We start from the raw sequence: 19178 nt of genomic DNA, 5'->3' as shown, positions 1-19178 counted from the left end.
ATCGTTATGGGGTATTTTGTGGAGATTAATGAGGGGGAAACTATTTAATCCATTTTAGAAGGCTGTAATGTAACAAAATCTGGGAAAAATTAAGGGGTCTGAATACTTTCCGAATGCACTGTATGTAGGGCCCTGTGTTTTGGTAAACCATGCCACATTACCTGGATTTTAAAGCCCACTTGCAGTCCTTTTAATAGTATGTTTAAATCATAATTTTATGTGTAATACATTTTTTAAATATAAATACAAAATATATGTTTGATAATTTTAACATGAAATTAGATATTTTCACACGCAGCCCTGATTGGCTAATAGGACGGTCTAGGGCCCACCCCCTTACCCCTTTCAAAAAAAAAAAAGCTGTATTCGGACAGGATTTGTTTAACTGGGGGAGGTCGGGTAATGTAATTATGTGCACGAGCACAAAACACAACTTCTGTAATTCTAGTCCAGTCCGAATCTGCAATGTCAGTAATTTTACATGGCATGAAAGTAACAATTCCAGACAAAATAACTTACTGTTTTTTGGCCAACTTCAAAGTTCTCTGATAATACTAGTCTGTGCGAATATAAACATCCCTGTGTTCTGAGAGAAATATTTGAGTTTGACAGGTGTCGCAGTTTGAGCAAGAAAACAATAACTGATTCGATAAATTGAATGAAGTGCTACATATAGCCTATATATGAATGGCCTACATGCATCAACTTTATAGTGAATTATTTTGTTTATAGGTTCTGTTGGAATGAATTGAACATCGGCAACAACCAAAAAAGCCTATTTAATGCAACCCTTGCTGTTAATATATCGCAAAGCAGCTGAGCTAAACGTTTGGAAATGACAAGTTGACTTTCTCATTCAAAGCCTAAAAACAAGGCTGGGGGCATTAAGGACGTCTACTATTGCGGATTGCTAAAATATCCTAATGATTATGATCACACTTCCTCAATTCAAATATTATGACGACACTATACCAAAGATCGTTTGGTACGGTTTAAAGAAACGTGGGAACCAAGCTCGAGTTATCAGTGTAGCCTGTTATTGCCGGGACAAAAAAGAAGGAATTGCAGTTTAGAAAAAACTAATCCTGTCTGAATCCTAGGATTACAATGATAACAGAACTATGTGAGTTTTTATATTTTGAATTCCATGGTCGCACATTGAGATTCGTGGTTGCAAGTACGATTCGCAAATGTGTAATTAAATTTTGTAAGCTTGTATCATATGTGTGAAAGATTTATTATTATTTTTAAAAATATTATTTATTTAAGATCGCAAAGTTTTAACTTGACATTTGAATACATTCAATAAGATTTGCAAGTATAATTTATTTTCAGAATTATTACAAGTCCATTTACGAGTATGCTGTGAATCCACTTGCAGAATTTGAATTTATGCGCGCTTGGAGTTCTGTCACTGTTGTCACATTATCGAGTGATTCGTAAGCTTGTATTTGTGTTTGTAGAAAGAGATTTTCAAGTGAAAATGTGATTTGCGCTCTGGGGGCAGGACCTTTTACTCCTGACCCCTAAGACCTCACAAAAGGTGCAACAGCGCGTCTCCAACCTCAGGAGGCTAAAGAAATATGGCTTGTCACCTAAAACCCTCACAAACATATACAGATGCACAATTGAGAACATCCTGTCGGGATGTATCACCGCCTGGTACGGCAACTGCACCGCCCACACCGCCCACAAGCGCAGGGCATAGGATGGTGCGGTATGCCCAACGCATCACCAGGGGCAAACGACCTGCCCTCCAGGACACCTATAGGACAAGATGTCACAGGAAGGCATAAAAGCTCATCAAGGACAACAACCATCCGAGCCACAGCCTGTTCAGTCCGCTACCATCCAGAAGGCGAGGTCAGTACAGGTGCATCAAAGCTGGGACCGAGAGACTGAAAAACAGCTTCTATCTCAAGGCCATCAGACTGTTAAACAGCCATCACTAGCACAGAGAGGCTGCTGCCTACATACAGATTTGAAATCATTGGCCACTTTAATAAATGGATCACTAGTCACTTTAATAATGCCACTTTAACAATGTTTACATATCTTGCATTACTCATCTCATATGTACAATTGAATTCTGAAGTTTACATACACTTATGTTGGAGTCATTAAAACTAGTTTTTCAACCACTCCACAAATGTCTTGTTAACAAACTATAGTTTTGGCAAGTCCATTAGGACATCTACTATGTGCATGACACAAGTACATTTTCCCAAAATTGTTTACAGACAGATTATTTCACTTATAATTCACTGTATCACAATTCCAGTGGGTCAGAAGATTACATACACTAAGTTGACTGTGCCTTTAAACAGCTTGGAAAATTCCAGAAAATTATGTCAAGACTTTAGAAGCTTCTGATAGGCTAATTGACATAATTTGACTCAATTGGAGGTGTACCTGTGGATGTATTTCAAGGCCTACCTTCAAACTCAGTGCCTCATTGCTTGACATCATGGGGAAATCAAAAGAAATCAGCCAAGACCTCAGCCAAATTGTAGATCTCCACAAGTCTGGTTCATCCTTGGGAGCAATTTCCAAATGCCTGAAGGTACCACGTTCATCTGAACAAACAACAGTACGCACGTATAAACACCATGGGACCACGCAGCTGTCATACCGCTCAGGAAGGTGATGCGTTCTGTCTCCTAGAGATGAATGTACTTTTGTGTGAAAAGTGCAAATCAATCCCAGAACAACAGCAAAGGACCTTGTGAAGATGCTGGAGGAAACAGGTACACAAGTATCTATATCCACAGTAAAACAAGTCCTATATTGACAGAACCAGAAAGGAAGAAGCCACTGCTCCAAAACCGCCAAAGCGAGACTGCGGTTTGCAATGGGGACAAAGATTGTACTTTTTGGAGAAATGTCCTCTGGTAAGATGAAATTAAAATAGAACTGTTTGGCCATAATGACCATTGTTATGTTTGGAGGAAAAAAGGGGGAGGCTTGCAAGCCGAAGAACACCATCCCAACCGTGAAGCACGGGGGTGGCAGCATCATGTTGTGGAGGTGTTTTGCTGCAGGAGGGATTGGTGCACTTCACAATATAGATGGCATCATGAGGAGGGAAAATAATGCGGATATATTGAAGCAACATCTCAAGACATCAGTCAGGAAGTTAAAGCTTGGTTGCAAATGGGTCTTCCAAATGGACAATGACCCCAAACATACTTCAAAAGTTGTGGCAAAATGGCTTAAGGACAATAAAGTCGAGGTATTAGAGTGGACATCATAAAGCCCTGATCGCAATCCCATAGAAAATGTGTGGGCAGAACTGAAAAAGCGTGTACGAGCAAGGAGGCCTACAGACCTGGCTCAGTTACCCCAGCTCTGTCAGGAGGAATGGGCCAAAATTCACCCAACTTATTATGGGAAGCTTGTTGAAGGCTACCCAAAATGTTTGACCCAAGTTAAACAATTTAAAGGCAATGCCTCCAAATACTAATTGAGTGCATGTAAACCTCTGATCCACTGGGAATATGATGAAAGAAATAAAAGCTGAAATAAATGATTCTGGCATTTCACATTCTTAACATAAAGTGGTGATCCTAACTGACCTAAGACAGGGAATTTTTACTAGGATTAAATGTCAGGAGTTGTGATAACTGAGTTTTAAAGTATTTGGGTAAGGTGTATGTAAACTTCTGACTTCAAATGTAAAAACTGTATTCTATACTCTCTAATGCATCTTAACCTACCGCTCTGTCATTGCTCATCCATATATTTATTTAGTCCATTCCTTTACTTAGATTTGTGTGTATTAGGTGTTTGTTGTGGAATTGTTATATTGCTTGTTAGATATTGCTGCACTGTCGGAACTAGAAACATAAGCATTTCGCTACACTCGCAATAACATCTGCTAACCATGTGTATGTGACCAATAACATCTGCTAACCATGTGTATGTGACCATTAACATCTGCAAACCATGTGTATGTGACCAATAACATCTGCTAACCATGTGTATGTGACCAATAACATCTGCTAACCATGTGTATGTGACCAATAACATCTGCTAACCATGTGTATGTGACCAATAACATCTGCTAACCATGTGTATGTGACCAATAACATCTGCTAACCATGTGTATGTGACCAATAACATCTGCTAACCATGTGTATGTGACCAATAACATCTGCTAACCATGTGTATGTGACCATTAACATCTGCTAACCATGTGTATGTGACCAATAACATCTGCTAACCATGTGTATGTGACCAATAACATCTGCTAACCATGTGTATGTGACCAATAACATCTGTTAACCATGTGTATGTGACCAATAACATCTGCTAACCATGTGTATGTGACCAATAACATCTGCTAACCATGTGTATGTGACCAATAACATCTGCTAACCATGTGTATGTGACCAATAACATCTGCTAACCATGTGTATGTGACCAATAACATCTGCTAACCATGTGTATGTGACCAATAACATCTGCTAACCATGTGTATGTGACCAATAACATCTGCTAACCATGTGTATGTGACCATTAACATCTGCTAACCATGTGTATGTGACCAATAACATCTGCTAACCATGTGTATGTGACCAATAACATCTGCTAACCATGTGTATGTGACCAATAACATCTGTTAACCATGTGTATGTGACCAATAACATCTGCTAACCATGTGTATGTGACCAATAACATCTGCTAACCATGTGTATGTGACCAATAACATCTGCTAACCATGTGTATGTGACCAATAACATCTGCTAACCATGTGTATGTGACCAATAACATCTGCTAACCATGTGTATGTGACCAATAACATCTGCTAACCATGTGTATGTGACCAATAACATCTGCTAACCATGTGTATGTGACCATTAACATCTGCTAACCATGTGTATGTGACCAATAACATCTGCTAACCATGTGTATGTGACCAATAACATCTGCTAACCATGTGTATGTGACCAATAAAATTTGATTGATTTGATTTGACCACCTAAAGCGAGTCCGATTCAAGACCTGAGCAAATCGAGTTCGAGTCAAGACCATGACCGGAAGGGGGGCGAGACCGAGTCAAGACCGAGACCCGGAGGGGGACAAGGGGTCCAAGACAGAGTCAAGATCAAGAACCAGAAAAATGTGAGTCCAATTCAAGACCATGTTGTAATGTTGTCAAATCACCACCATAATAAGAGTTCAAACTGTCCAGTATTTCTGTGTTCATATTTCAAACCATATTTCTGGATTCTTTAGACATTCAGAATAGTGAATAAAGGCAGGCTGAGGGAACAGCCACTCTACAAATTAACCCAAACACAGTGGGGAACAATGGGCCTTCTGCGCATTCAGAGAAGGGTTAAGGATTTATAAAATAATAATAATAATGATAATGATAATGATATTACTATTTTCAATGATGTTCTGATTGAATCTCTTCAGTTTTTGTTGGAAAGGCTTAACACTGATCTCTGTGGAGATAAATCTAACTGGGTAAGTCTGCCATTGGCTATGCCATCAGAAGCTCGATAAAGGCACCTGTCATTCAACTGTATTAGGGCAAAATTCTGGAGTGACAGTGGAATCAACCAATCACATTTTGACTTAATGTGAGTGGGACTTTTTTTACAAAAACATATGGAAACTTCTTCCTTGTTGAAGTACAACAGGTCACTGAGCAATAGCGAGCAGTAGTTTTCCCATGGTCTAGCTAGATAGCTTTTGTTGTTGGCTAGTTTGCAGTGGCTGCAGCGGGTGCTATCAAATAGGATGTTGTTGTTAAATTTGTTAGCTTCTCAGGTGTATTCGGCGCATGTGACAAATACATTTGATTTACTTTTGATTACTCGTCCATCTGTGATTGATTGTATGGCCAATAGAAGACGTTGGTAGTTATTACAGGTATTTGGCATATAGGAGCTTTGTTAGCTGGTGCTGGGGTTATATGTTCCATGGGAACAGAGTGGTGCTGCAGCCTGCACAGTCCATCGCATCTACCAGGGGTTCCAGGAGGACAAGGGAACCCATCCCGGATGGGTTTGGAAACTTGTCTGCAGAATGAAATGAACAGACAAAGAACATATATGAGCTGCAATAAATCTGAACAACTTTCATATCCATACCATAATTTGCCAGATTGAAACTGAATATTCACTGAACTTACACCTTACCTTTTGAATATTGAATGTGGTGACATAAAAAAATAGTTGATGGTAAGCTATAGCTATGACAGTCTATTACAAATCAGTCTGACAGTATGTAAATCTGAAGGAAGTATGGATTGAAGTGACTGAAATTATTCAGAAAGGTATTGGGAAGTGATCAGAAGATCTCCAGTCAATAATTGTATGATCTTCTGTGTAGAAAATAACATAATTGAAATTTCTTCAATGATGTGTTCTGCCTGGCCCTGTCCACATTGTTCGTACCAGTCCTGTGCAGTTTGTGTGCATCTCATCCCTGTTCCTGAGAATCATATCTTTCAGGAATGCGATCATAGTAGCGTTTAACTCCAACCGTTAAAAAGTTAGAGCCACATTTGCAGAAGAAACACAGAAAGCACTCTGTTTATCACAACCGCATTTAGAAAGCACTCTGTTTATCACAACCGCATTTAGGGGCTGCTATCAGAGCTGTATCACATTAGTGGAAACCAATATTTTTCTCAGGGCAGGTCTGCTGGTTTTAGCTGGCAGAAGTGACTTTTCGAAGCAGGTTAGGTTAACTAACAAAGCAGGATAGGAGAAAAAAATGTGGCAGGTTAGGAGAATTAGGTTTGGAAAAGGGTTAGGGTTATGGGTAGCTAAAATGCTAAAATTGTCCCTGACGTGACTCAAACATATCTAGCTACAACCAGGCCTGACCTGAGAAAAGTCTTGGTTTCCAATATAAGATTCTACGCAATCAGAGTTTACGCACATCATCTCTGTTCCATGAACCTTTTTTATTTTATTTTAGGGGGTATATCAGCTTTAATGTTGCAGATAGATTGTAATTGTCTGCATCATTTCCAATCCCCCATATATTTTTTTGCAAATATATATGTTATATATATTATATACACTACCGTTCAAAGTTTGGGGTCATTTAGAAATGTCTTACGAATGTTCTTCTTTGTGATCCGAACACCTCAAACTTAGAAAAGTCTGTCGATAACACTTTTTTACAATCTTCCTCTGTCCAGTGTCTGTGTTCTTTTGCCCATCTTAATATTTTCTTTTTATTGGCCAGTCTGAGATATGGCTTTTTCTTTGCAACTCTGCCTAAAAGGCCAGCATCCTGAAGTAGCCTCTTCACTGTTGACATTGAGACTAGTGTTTTTCGGGTACTATTGAATGAAGCTGACAGTTGAGGACTTGTGATGTCTGTTTCTCAAACTAGACACTCTAATGTACTTGTCCTTTAGCTCAGTTGTGCACCGGGGCCTCCCAGTCCTCTTTCTATTCTGGTTAGAGACAGAATGCGCTGTTCTCTGAAGAGAGTAGTACACAGCGTTGTATGAGATCTTCAGTTTCTTGGCAATTTCTCGCATGGAATTGCCTTCATTTCTCAAAACAAAAATAGACTGATGAGTTTCAGAAGATAGGCATTTTGGAAGGCCAAAGGAAGAATTGGCTTTGGGAGAGACCAGTGAGATATACCTGCTGGAGTGCGTGCTACGGTGGGTGCTGCTATGGTGACCAGTTAGCTGAGATAAGGCAGGGCTTTACCTAGCAGAGTCTTGTAGATGACCGGGAGCCAGTGGGTTTGGCGACGAGTATGAAGTGAGGGCCAGCCAATGAGAGTGTACAGGTCGCAGTAGTGGGTAGTATATGTGGCTTTCGTGACAAAACGGATGGCACTGTGATAGACTGCATCCAATTTGTTGAGTAGAGTGTTGGAGGCTATTTTGTAAATGACATCTCCAAAGTCAAGGATCGGTAGGATGGTCAGTTTAACGAGGGTATGTTTGGCAGCATGAGTGAAGGCTTCTTTCTATCGAAATAGGAAGCAGATTCTAGATTTAATTTTGGATTGGAGATGCTTACTGTGAGTCTGGAAGGATAGTTTACAGTCTAACAAGACACCTAGAATATGTGGACAACTACAATACCTAAGTCAGAGCCGTCCAGAGTAGTGATACTGGAAGGGCGGGCAGGTGCGGGCAGCGATCGGTTGAAGAGCATGCATTAGTTTTACTTGCATTTAAAGGTAGTTGGAAGCCACGGAAGGAGAGTTGTATGGCATTGAAACTCATCTGGAGGTTAGTTAACACAGTGTCCAAAGAAGGGCCAGAGGTATACAGAATGGTGTTGTCTGTGTAAATGTGGATCAGAGAATCACCAGCAGCAAGAGCGACATCATTGATGTATACAGAGAAGAGAGTCGGCCCGAGAATTGAACCCTGTGGCACCCCCATAGAAACTGCTAGAGGTCAGGACAACAGGCACACTGAACTCTATCAGAGAAGTAGTTGGTGAGCCAGGCGGTCATTTGAGAAACCAAGACTGTTGAGTCTGCCGATAAGAATGTGGTGATTGACAGAGTCGAAAGCCTTGGCAGGGTCGATGACTAGGGCTGCACAGTAATATCTCTTATCGATGGCGGTTATGATATAGTTTAGGACCTTGAGCGTGGCTGAGGTACACCCATGACCAGCTCTGAAACCATATTGCATAGCGGAGAAGGTACGGTGGAATTCGAAATGGTCTGTAATCTGTTCTTTAACTTGGCTTTCGAAGACCTGACCTTAGAAAGACAGGGTAGGAAAGAGAGGTTCAGATTGTCTAGCCGGGCTGATTTGTAGGGGTCCAGATTTTTCAGTTCTTTCGGAACATCAGCTATCTGGATTTGGGTGAAGGAGAAATGGGGGAGGCTTGGGCGAGTTGCTGTGGGGGGTGGAGGGCTTTTGATCTGGGTAGGGGTAGCCAGGTGGAAAGCATGGCCAGCCGTAGAAAAATGCTTCTTAAAATTCTCAATTATAGTGGATTTATCGGTGGCGACAGTGTTTCCTAGCCTCAGTGCAGTGGGCAGCTGGGAGGAGGTGCTCTTATTCTCCATAGACTTTACAGTGTCCCAGAACATTTTTGAGTTTGTGCTACAGGATGCAAATTTCTGCTTGAAAAAGCTGGCCTTAGCTTTCGTAACTGACTGTGTATATTGGTTCCTAACTTCCCTGAAAAGTTGCATAGCACGGGGGCTATTCGATGCTAACGCAGAATGCCACAGGATGTTTTTGTGCTGGTCAAGGGCAGTCAGGTCGGGAGAGAACCATCTGCTATATCTGTTTCTGGTTCTACATTTTTTAAATGGAGCATGCTTATTGAAGATAGTGAGGAAGGCACTTTTAATTAGAATGGCCTGCTCACTGAAGTGTTTTAGGGAGCCATTGACAGTGATTGAGTGGTGGTCGTTTGACCACAGATCCATCACGGATGCAGGCAATGAGGCAGTGATCACTGAGATCTTGGTTGAAAACAGCAGAGGTGTATTTAGAGGGCAAGTTGGTTAGGATGATATCTATGAGGGTGCCCGTGTTTACGGATTTGGGGTTGTACCTGGTAGGTTCATTGATCATTTGTGTGAGATTGAGGGCTTCAAGCTTAGATTGTAGGATGGCTGGGGTGTTAAGCATGTCCCAGTTTAGGTCATCTAGCATCATGAGCTCTGAAGATAGATGGGGGGCAACCAATTCACATATGCTGTCCAGGGCACAGCTGGGGGCACAGGGTGGTCTATAGCAAGCGGCAATGGTGAGAGACTTGTTTCTGGAAAGGTGGATTTTTAAAAGTAGAAGCTCAAATTGTTTGGGTACAGACCTGGATAGTAAGACAGAACTCTGCAGGCTATCTCTGCAGTAGATTGCAACACAGCCCCCTTTGGCAGTTCTATCTTGTCGGAAAATTTTATAATTAGGGATGGAAATTTCAGGGTTTTTGGTGATCTTCCTAAGCCAAGATTCAGACAGGATTTCTAATGTTAACATGCATGAAACCAAGACTTTAATGATTACAGAAGTCAACAAATGAGAGCACCTGGAGAGTTGGAGTGGAGCTAGGCACTGCAGGGCATGGATGAACCTTTACATCACCAGAGGAACAGAGGAGGAGTAGGATAAGGGTACGGCTAAAGGTTATCAGAACTGGTCGTAAAAAGGAGCAAGTTTCTGGGCGTGATAGAATAGAACATTGGAGGTAAACCTAGGCATTGAGTAATGATGAGAGAGATATTGTCTCTAGAGATGTTTAAATCAGGTGATGTCACCGCATATGTGGGAGGTGGAACTAAATGATTGGTTAAGACATATAGAGCAGGGCTAGAGGCTCTACAGTGAAATAAGACAATCACTAAGCAGGACAGTAATGGACAAGACATATTGATATTAGGGAGAGGCATGCGTAGCCGAGTGATCATTGGGGTCCAGTGAGTGGTTGGGCTGGCTGGAGACACGGCGATTCAGAAACCTAGCAGCCCGGGATAGGAAGCTAGCAGAAGAGCCTTAGAGGGACATTGCGATGGAGGAAAGTCTGTTTTAGCCTCCGCATGCGGTGATGTCGATTGACCAGTCGTGATGGATTAGTAGGGTTTCGAGTAGCAGAGGGGTCCAAGTCCAATTGGCAAAATAGATATAGCGGCCCAAGAAATTGGGCGATGGATCTATTCAGCTAACAGTCTGCTAGCCTGCTAGGGGACGCGCCATTCAGGGGACGTCATGGCTTATGGGCCCTTCTGCTCCAATTGGGGGAGGAGTGGTAGGGTATAAAGGAAATATATATTTTAATAAAAGATATGTATGCATATGTTTTTAAATGTATTTATGTATGTATGTAGGTATGTATGTATGTACAGTGGGGCAAAAAAAGTATTTAGTCAACCACCAATTGTGCAAGTTCTTCCACCATAATTTGCAAATAAATTCATTACAAATCCTACAATGTGATTTTCTGGATTTTTTTTCTCATTTTGTCTGTCATAGTTGTACCTATGATGAAAATTACAGGCCTCACTCATCATTTTAAGTGGGAGAACTTGCACAATTGGTGGCTGACTAAATACTTTTTTGCCCCACTGTATCTGTATCCACTCATCATCAACAGCTTCTGCCAGGTCTTCCTGGTTTGTTTTATCGCCTCTGTCAACACTGGATAACATTTGGAAATCAGCTTTGGAGGTTTGTCAGGCTGCCTTAAAATAGCATCTGGCTTGTCCAGTGTTTATTGCACAGAGAGAATAAAGTGTTGTATCTGAAAACATTCACCTCACCTCCATCACAGACTGGTCTTCCCTGGCTGCCTGACCCTGCTGAGACCCGTCACCACATGATGAGCGTAGTGTTGTGTACTAACTGCACTAGAGGGCTCCATTCAGCATTTTTCATGGTGCGGGCGGTCAGACAGACGACTTTGTCCCACAGGTTCTTTGGAAATGGGCCTATTTCTGCTTTGTATGCGTTAGCCCAGGCCTGGGCAATTATTTTCCATGGAGGGCCACGTTAGAATATATTTTTGCCATCGCGGGCCAGAATCATATTACAGGGTTATACATAATGTGTATGACTCTGTTGACAGATATATCTACTGTAAACCACGTCCAGATATGAACAGAAATAAACCACATCCATGTTCTCCTTCTGGTAGGTATTTTCATTATTCAACATGCAATGAACTACACGGAGGGAAAAATACACTGTGCATTCATCACCACGGACAGAACTCCTCTTAACGGGTATGCACAAAAACACAAGAAAGAGAGAGACCTCAACATTACAGTTAAACTACTCAATCAGTGTGAGGAGTGAAGTCTCTGATGGGCATTGACTAGAGCAGTGAAGTCAGGTATAGTTTCTGACATCGCTATGCGCAGGATTGCTGAGAGGTGAGAGGTCAGGAAGAGATTATCTGTGCCTTGACTTGTTATGTTTCATCACTGAAAATGTCTGTTCACATACATAGGTTACCCACACAGTACCAACATCTTCTGAGTGCCAAGATCGTCGTACGAACTGGAAATATACTGCAGCATGATTTGGGTACCACATGTTTAATAAAGGAAACTCACTAAACCAATAAACAGCAAATGAACCGTGAAGTTCAAGCAGTGCTCACCGGCAGCAACACAGAAACAAGATCCCACAAAACACAGTGGGGAAATGGCTGCCTAAATATAAACAGCTGCATCTGATTGGGAACCATACCAGGCCAACATAGAAATAAATGCACTAGATCACCCACCCTAGTCACACCCCAACCTAACCAAAATAGAGAACAAAAAGGCTCTCTATGGTCAGGGCGTGACACTGGGCATGATTCCTAATCTTTGGAAAGTTGTGTTCATCAAGAGATGCATAGAACCTCGTCAGTGACATTGTTTTGAATAGTTCTCCAATCACTGCATCAGACTGAAGATCGATAAGCTCAAGTTGCAGGTCAGTGGGAGCGTTATCCACATTGAAGGTGAAAGGAGAGAAAACCAACAGCATGACATTTTCCAACACTTTGAAATCCTCAAAACGACGAGAACACTCACCTCTCAAAGCACGCAGGAGCGATGTATACTTCTCCCACTGGTCATCTGATAGGGAACAGACTAGTAGCGTCAGAAGGTGGGTGAGATTGTTGACTTCTACTTGGCGAGTCAGGAGGAGTAATTGTCCCTTGAAGGATTTGACAAGGCTGTACATCTGATGTGCAAAAGGCCCTTCCCTTGTAGTTGGGAATTCAGTTCATTCATGAGGGCCATTATGTCCACGGTGAAGGCAAAATCAGCCAGCCATTCTTTATCTTGCAGATGAAGGAAATCTACATATTTTCCTTTAATTTGCAAAAACTCAGCAATCTCCGGCTTCAGGTCCAACCTCCTTTTAAGCACCTTCCCCAAACTCGCCGGCTGAGGCATGGGAGCCTACAAGCTGGCTGAGGTGTGGGAGCCTGACGAGCCAGCTGAAGCATGACAAGCTGGCTGAGGCATGATGTGGGATGGGAGCCTGCCAAGCCAACCGAGGCAAGAATACCTCTCGAGCCAGCTAAGGCATGGAAGCCTGACAAGCCAGCTGAGGCCTCCCTGGTTCCTTCGGCAGCAGCACCCGAGTCGGCTGAGTCGTGGGAGCCTGACGAGCCAGCTGAGGCATCCCCGGTTCCTTCGGCAGCAGCACCCGAGTCGGCTGAGTCGTGGGAGCCTGACGAGCCAGCTGAGGCATCCCCGGTTCCTTCGGCAGCAGCACCCGAGTCGGCTGAGTCGTGGGAGCCTGACGAGCCAGCTGAGGCATCCCCGGTTCCTTCGGCAGCAGCACCCGAGTCGGCTGAGTCGTGGGAGCCTGACGAGCCAGCACCCGGACCCGACGTCACCAACCAAAAAATAATAATAAATACCTCCCTGAAAAAAAAAGAGATCAGATGTGCGAGTGACTTTTGAGTTAACTTGAATATTAAATGAACTTAAATATGATTAGACTGTAGTTTACTACAGTGTCTGTAAATAAATATAGATAACGGAAAGAAGTGGAGGGCACTCAACCAACGTGAGTCGAAATGCGATCAAAAAAAGTTATCATCATTGAAAAGGAAAAGGCACATAGGTTAGGCTACTTTGGTGAGAGAGCGTTGAGCCTTTCCATTTTCAATAACTATTGATTACCCATTTATTTGTCTCTGTCTGCAAATCATCCTCATAAAAGGTAGGCTATATCGTATGCAAAATGTAGCAAGTGTTGCTGTCATCATTCTTTCGGCTTTAAGTTCAGTAGCCGTACCTGCAAAATCAGCTGCGCGTATGGTCTCAATTAAATAGAGTGGGCTATAGTCTATGCATGGGTGGAGAAGCACGGAACAGTTATCTTTCCATTGACTTCCTAAATAGGCCTATGGTTAGGCTATAGTTTACTACATTGCCTAGAAATAGGCCTAAATACTGATCACTCATATTTCTCTATCTGAACATCTTCCCACTCCTAAAATACAGGCTATAAAAATAGCTTAAGAGAAAGTGCAAGTGTCTCCAAATCTGCTCTCTTCAAACTACATCTAGCATATTGGCTGATATAGCCCAGTAATACAATATAATGGCTGTGAGAATCTCTGGTAATTTAGGGCGCAAAATAGCTGGCACCTTGGCTGGCAAGTGACCGGAGTCACATATGTCTAAAATAACATTGTGTGACTGCGGTTGGGTTTGGGACCATGGGACCAGTTCTTGCAGTAGCGGGGTGCTATGACAGTGAAGCCTGTAATGTTAGAGCTGTTTATTAATGTGTCAGTGTGAAAAGTAGGGAATTAGCTAGGGATACTAACAAATTAATAACGTTACATTGCCATACGGATTAATAAAACTCGTTCAGAATATCAATCTTCAATTGTTTGGCCGATGGTTTCATTGTTTGATTCAGGTCAGGTGTGATTGAGGCAAAAAGAATAGCTAATGTTAGCCAACTTTTGGCCAGCTCGCTCTCTAACGGTACATCAACTGGTGAAAGCTAGCCAAGTTAATTTACTTCTGAAACAGGACAAAACAAAGGCTATAAAAATTGTTCATACAAACAACAGCTGTTAAATAGTAACAATAGCCACCTCATATCGCTACCTGACAGATAACTAGAGAATAGAGCTGACCTGGCTGTGGTAGCTACCAGCTAGCATAGCTTAGGGGATGAAACATTAGCTAACATTACTGTACATGTTAATTACAATACCAGCTCAGCACTGCGAATAAACACAAGTTTAGTTTTTTTCCTCTGTTAAGTTAAACAGCAGTTACCTTGCTTCAGTCAACTAAAGAGTAGCCAGTTTCTGCTCTGCTTGTTTTTACAACTCGATGAAAGCACATACACACTGAAAGCACATACACACTGAAACACATACACACTGAAAGCACATACACACTGAAAGCACATACACACTGAAACACATACACACTGAACTATGCTCAACTCCCCCGTGCTGGTTCAGCCAGCCTTCCAGAAGCTTGGCCTTCACACAGCCTATCAGCCCACTCTGTGGTGTCAACTCAGTCCTGATTCCAGCCTACCGGACTGCTCGGAATCGTCCGCATGGTCCTAAAGCACGCCAATGATATTTTCTATAGCAATGATAAAACTGGGGGGGGGGGGGTGCAATTTCGGAGTGTGGGGGAGATATGACCCCGTCCCCAGTGAAAGTTGCACCCCTGGCAAATTGTAATGTTTTGTTTTTTAGGTATAGGCCTGTCATAATAATGGCACAATAATCACAACACATTTTTTTTTCATAACCAAGTTGTAGGCTGTTGCTTTCATTTAAACTATAGATTGATAAGTTATCAAACTCTTTGACTCAATCTTTGATTGTGGATGTCACAAAAACAAACCAGCTTTGAAGACAACTTCAGAAGGGTATTTGAACATGGACAGCGCGTCACTAGCCACGCATCGCCAGCCATTCTGAAGGCGCTGTCCATGGTGCTAAAGCGGACTGACAGTTTGTACAGCTGCATTGCACTTCAAACAGTTAAAAGCTGTGACATGTATTACAAGATAAGAACCCGAAGCTACAATAGGCTATGGTGTAATAACAATGTCATGGGCTTTTCTGGTTTACCACTTTTTTTATGGTGATTTTGGACAACGAGAGAGAGGTAGAAAGAGAGAGACGTGTATTTGGAAGGGAACTCTGAACCTCTATCTGGGAACACTGACAGTACAGCATGGCGTTGATCGATAGTTTGTCCTTGCCGCGTCTCCTCTGTCTTTCTCACATCTTTCAGATTCTTCTTAACCCTTGCAATGCCCAACTGAGCCCCCTTCACCCATCTACAAAAAAAAAATGTTTTACTCTGTAATGAAGTCTTCATGTAAACACTCTAAAATGCCGATGACAGTTGAGAAAATAAGTAAATGAACAGGCTAAATTGGCCCGTGATCGCTTGGAGTCACATAACATACATTAGGATGTGGCATTCATCAAAGTTAGAATAGCTGTCCATATGATATGAGCCCTGACATCTTTTTCAAAGGCCCACACATGATTTAGATTTGGTCATTTTCCTGGCGTCAGCACTGTCACTGACATTAGCTACTTTGGTCACATCAAATCCAGTTCACTTTAAACGAGACTTTTGGCATCAGAACATTTCAGCATCAATAAATACGTCAATGAATGATCTCATTTAGGATATTATTGACACGTATGTTTTTCTATTCCACTTTCTGGTTGTAGTCAAATTATTGGACTTTGTATTGCTAATTAAGGTATGCTAAATTATTGGTCTCTATCTTTCTGGCTACGAAGGTGCAGCATGCAGGTGTCTTATGTGTTTTTTATTATGTGTTTGTCCTTAAGCCTTGTCTTATCCTTGTAATCGTTGATGATGCTTGAGGTGATAAAATAATTTCCCAAGTTGGGATCAATAAAACTATTCTCTACTCTACTCAAATGCACGTCAATTTATTTGGTGGTCTTTGGTCTTGCTTGAGATGGTTAGGCCTATGGAAACAATATATCATATTGATTGCTTCTCTAAACTGCAGCTTTTGTTACATCAAGGGTGAATAATTTGATAATACCAGTTTCTAAACCCAGATGCACAACATCGCGAGACTTCCGGGAACGCTTGCGAAACCGACCAGGCCGGGATTTAGGGTTTGAGAAGTCAATGAGAGATGTGAAAATTCTTTCTTAGTTGTTCAATTTCTCAAAATCTAAAGGCACAACCTAAATTCGAGACAATGTTGTAAGTAGTTGAAGATGTTATTACTCCAACAAAGTGACACATTTCCAATTTCATCAAAAACAACTTTATATCGAAGGAGTGTCTTTGATTGCCTGCAAATGCGCAGCTCGGCGCGAGACGACCGTTAGACCAGATGACGTGTTTCTACTCATGAGCTTAGCGAGCCATGATATCACCTACAAGTGTGATCGGGGATTTCTATTGGATAAGCAGGTTTTGCCTATCTTCATACTGTACTGTCTTTGACAATACTACCCCTCCCAATTCTCAAGGTTTTACTGTATAATGGTGATCAAAACAGGTACAACCTGGTAAACGATTGAATATTGTATATTCCAATAGTTTTACACTCTACTAGATCCACTTCAATGTAACTTCATTCAAATGTCAGCAGTGATGATGGTGATGAACGAGGGGCTTGATATTTTTAAAATTAAATTATGCCTACCTTCATCCCCCAGCATCAATAACAGTGAAACACCCTGCTGAGGCACACTGCTAATAGAGCTACACTGTAGATTTATAGTAGGGCCCTGTGTTTTGGTTAATCATGTCACATGACCTGGATTTGAACCTTTATTGCCATTTTTTTTTTACATAATATTTTCCCCTTTTCTTTTTATGTCAGATGGTCCAGCACCATTGTCAGATTTGTTTTTATCTAATTCTCTTTTCTGGAAAGGCTTAAAACAAATGTTAAAAGGACAGTGCAGTCTAAACATCTAAAATGAGTTTGGGATGATATTTCCACACTATGAGGTCGAAATAAAACAGAAATTTAAACAAATTGTAAAAAAAAAAAAAAGCCTGGAATTTCAGCCTGTTCAGGTAAGTTGGTGTTTCTGTCCGCGTTCTGATTGTAATTGACCAATGAGTTCATCTGTAGCTCAGTTTCAGCATAGCCCCTCCTACTCTCCCTGTCAAATTCTTGTCATACACAGGAGAGGTAGCTAACTAGTTATGCACAGCAAAAAGCCAGAGATATTGCAGCAAGGCAGCAATTGTTTCTTTGCACTGTCTTCAAGAATTTGAGAGCTAGGATTCAGCTCGCTAATGTTAGCTAGTATCTAGCTAGATAGCTTAACAGGTCACTGAGCAATAGCGAGCAGTAGTTTTCCCATGGTCTAGCTAGATAGCTTAACAGGTCACTGAGCAATAGCGAGCAGTAGTTTTCCCATGGTCTAGCTAGATAGCTTAACAGGTCACTGAGCAATAGCGAGCAGTAGTTTTCCCATGGTCTAGCTAGATAGCTTAACAGGTCACTGAGCAATAGCGAGCAGTAGTTTTCCCATGGTCTAGCTAGATAGCTTAACAGGTCACTAAGCAATAGCGAGCAGTAGTTTTCCCATGGTCTAGCTAGATAGCTTAACAGGTCACTAAGCAATAGCGAGCAGTAGTTTTCCCATGGTCTAGCTAGATAGCTTAACAGGTCACTAAGCAATAGCGAGCAGTAGTTTTCCCATGGTCTAGCTAGATAGCTTTTGTTGTCGGCTAGTTTGCAGTGGCTGCAGCGGGTGCTATCAAAGAGGATGTTGCTACTAAATTTGTTTGCTTCTCCCTTTTTAAGAATAAGTTTCATATTATCATCATCTGGTAAGTGGTAAGTGTGTTTTTTTTTATTGCAGTTATGCACATCAACAACATAAACTAATGCTAGCCAGAGCTATAAGTGCGGCAGGTAGCCTAGTGGTTAGAGTGTAGAGGTGGCAGGTAGCCTGGTTTCCCAGTGTGGTCAGGGTAGCCTAGTGGTTAGAGTGTAGAGGTGGCAGCCTGTGGTTAAGTGTAGAGGTGGCAGGTAGCCTAGTGGTTAGAGTGTAGAGGTGGCAGGTAGCCTGGTGGTTGTGTAGAGGTGGCAGGGTAGCCTAGTAGTTAGAGTGTAGAGGAGGCAGGTAGCCTAGTGGTCAAAGAGTAGAGGTGGCAGGTAGCCTAAGTGGTTAGAGTGTAGAGGTGGCAGGTAGCCTAGTGGTTAGAGCGTAGAGGTGGCATATTAGCCTCAGTGGTTAGAGCGTAGAGGTGTTTTTTTAGCCTGGTGGTTAGAGCGTAGAGGTCAAGCCATAAGTGTAGAGTGGCAGGGTAGCCTAGTAGCTATAGAGGAGGCAGGTAGCCTAGTGGTTAGAGTGTAGAGGTGGCAGGTAGCCTAGTGGTTAGAGCGTAGAGGTGGCAGGTAGCCTAGTGGTTAGAGTGTAGAGGTGGCAGGGTAGCCTAGTAGTTAGAGTGTAGAGGAGGCAGGTAGCCTAGTGGTTAGAGCGTAGAGGTGGCAGGTAGCCTAGTGGTTAGAGTGTAGAGGTGGCAGGTAGCCTAGTGGTTAGAGCGTAGAGGTGGCAGGTAGCCTAGTGGTTAGAGCGTAGAGGTGGCAGGTAGCCTGGTGGTTAGAGCGTAGAGGTGGCAGGTAGCCTAGTGGTTAGAGCATTGGGCCAGTAACTGAACAGTTGCTGGATTGAATCCCTGAGCTGACAAGGAAAAAAATCTGTCATTCTGCCCCTGAACAACGCAGTTAACCCACTGTTCCTAGGCCGTCA

The sequence above is a fragment of the Oncorhynchus keta genome, chromosome 6, assembly GCF_023373465.1.
Source record: "Oncorhynchus keta strain PuntledgeMale-10-30-2019 chromosome 6, Oket_V2, whole genome shotgun sequence".
Lineage (NCBI taxonomy): Eukaryota > Metazoa > Chordata > Actinopteri > Salmoniformes > Salmonidae > Oncorhynchus > Oncorhynchus keta.
This window is presented reverse-complemented; position numbering follows the sequence as displayed.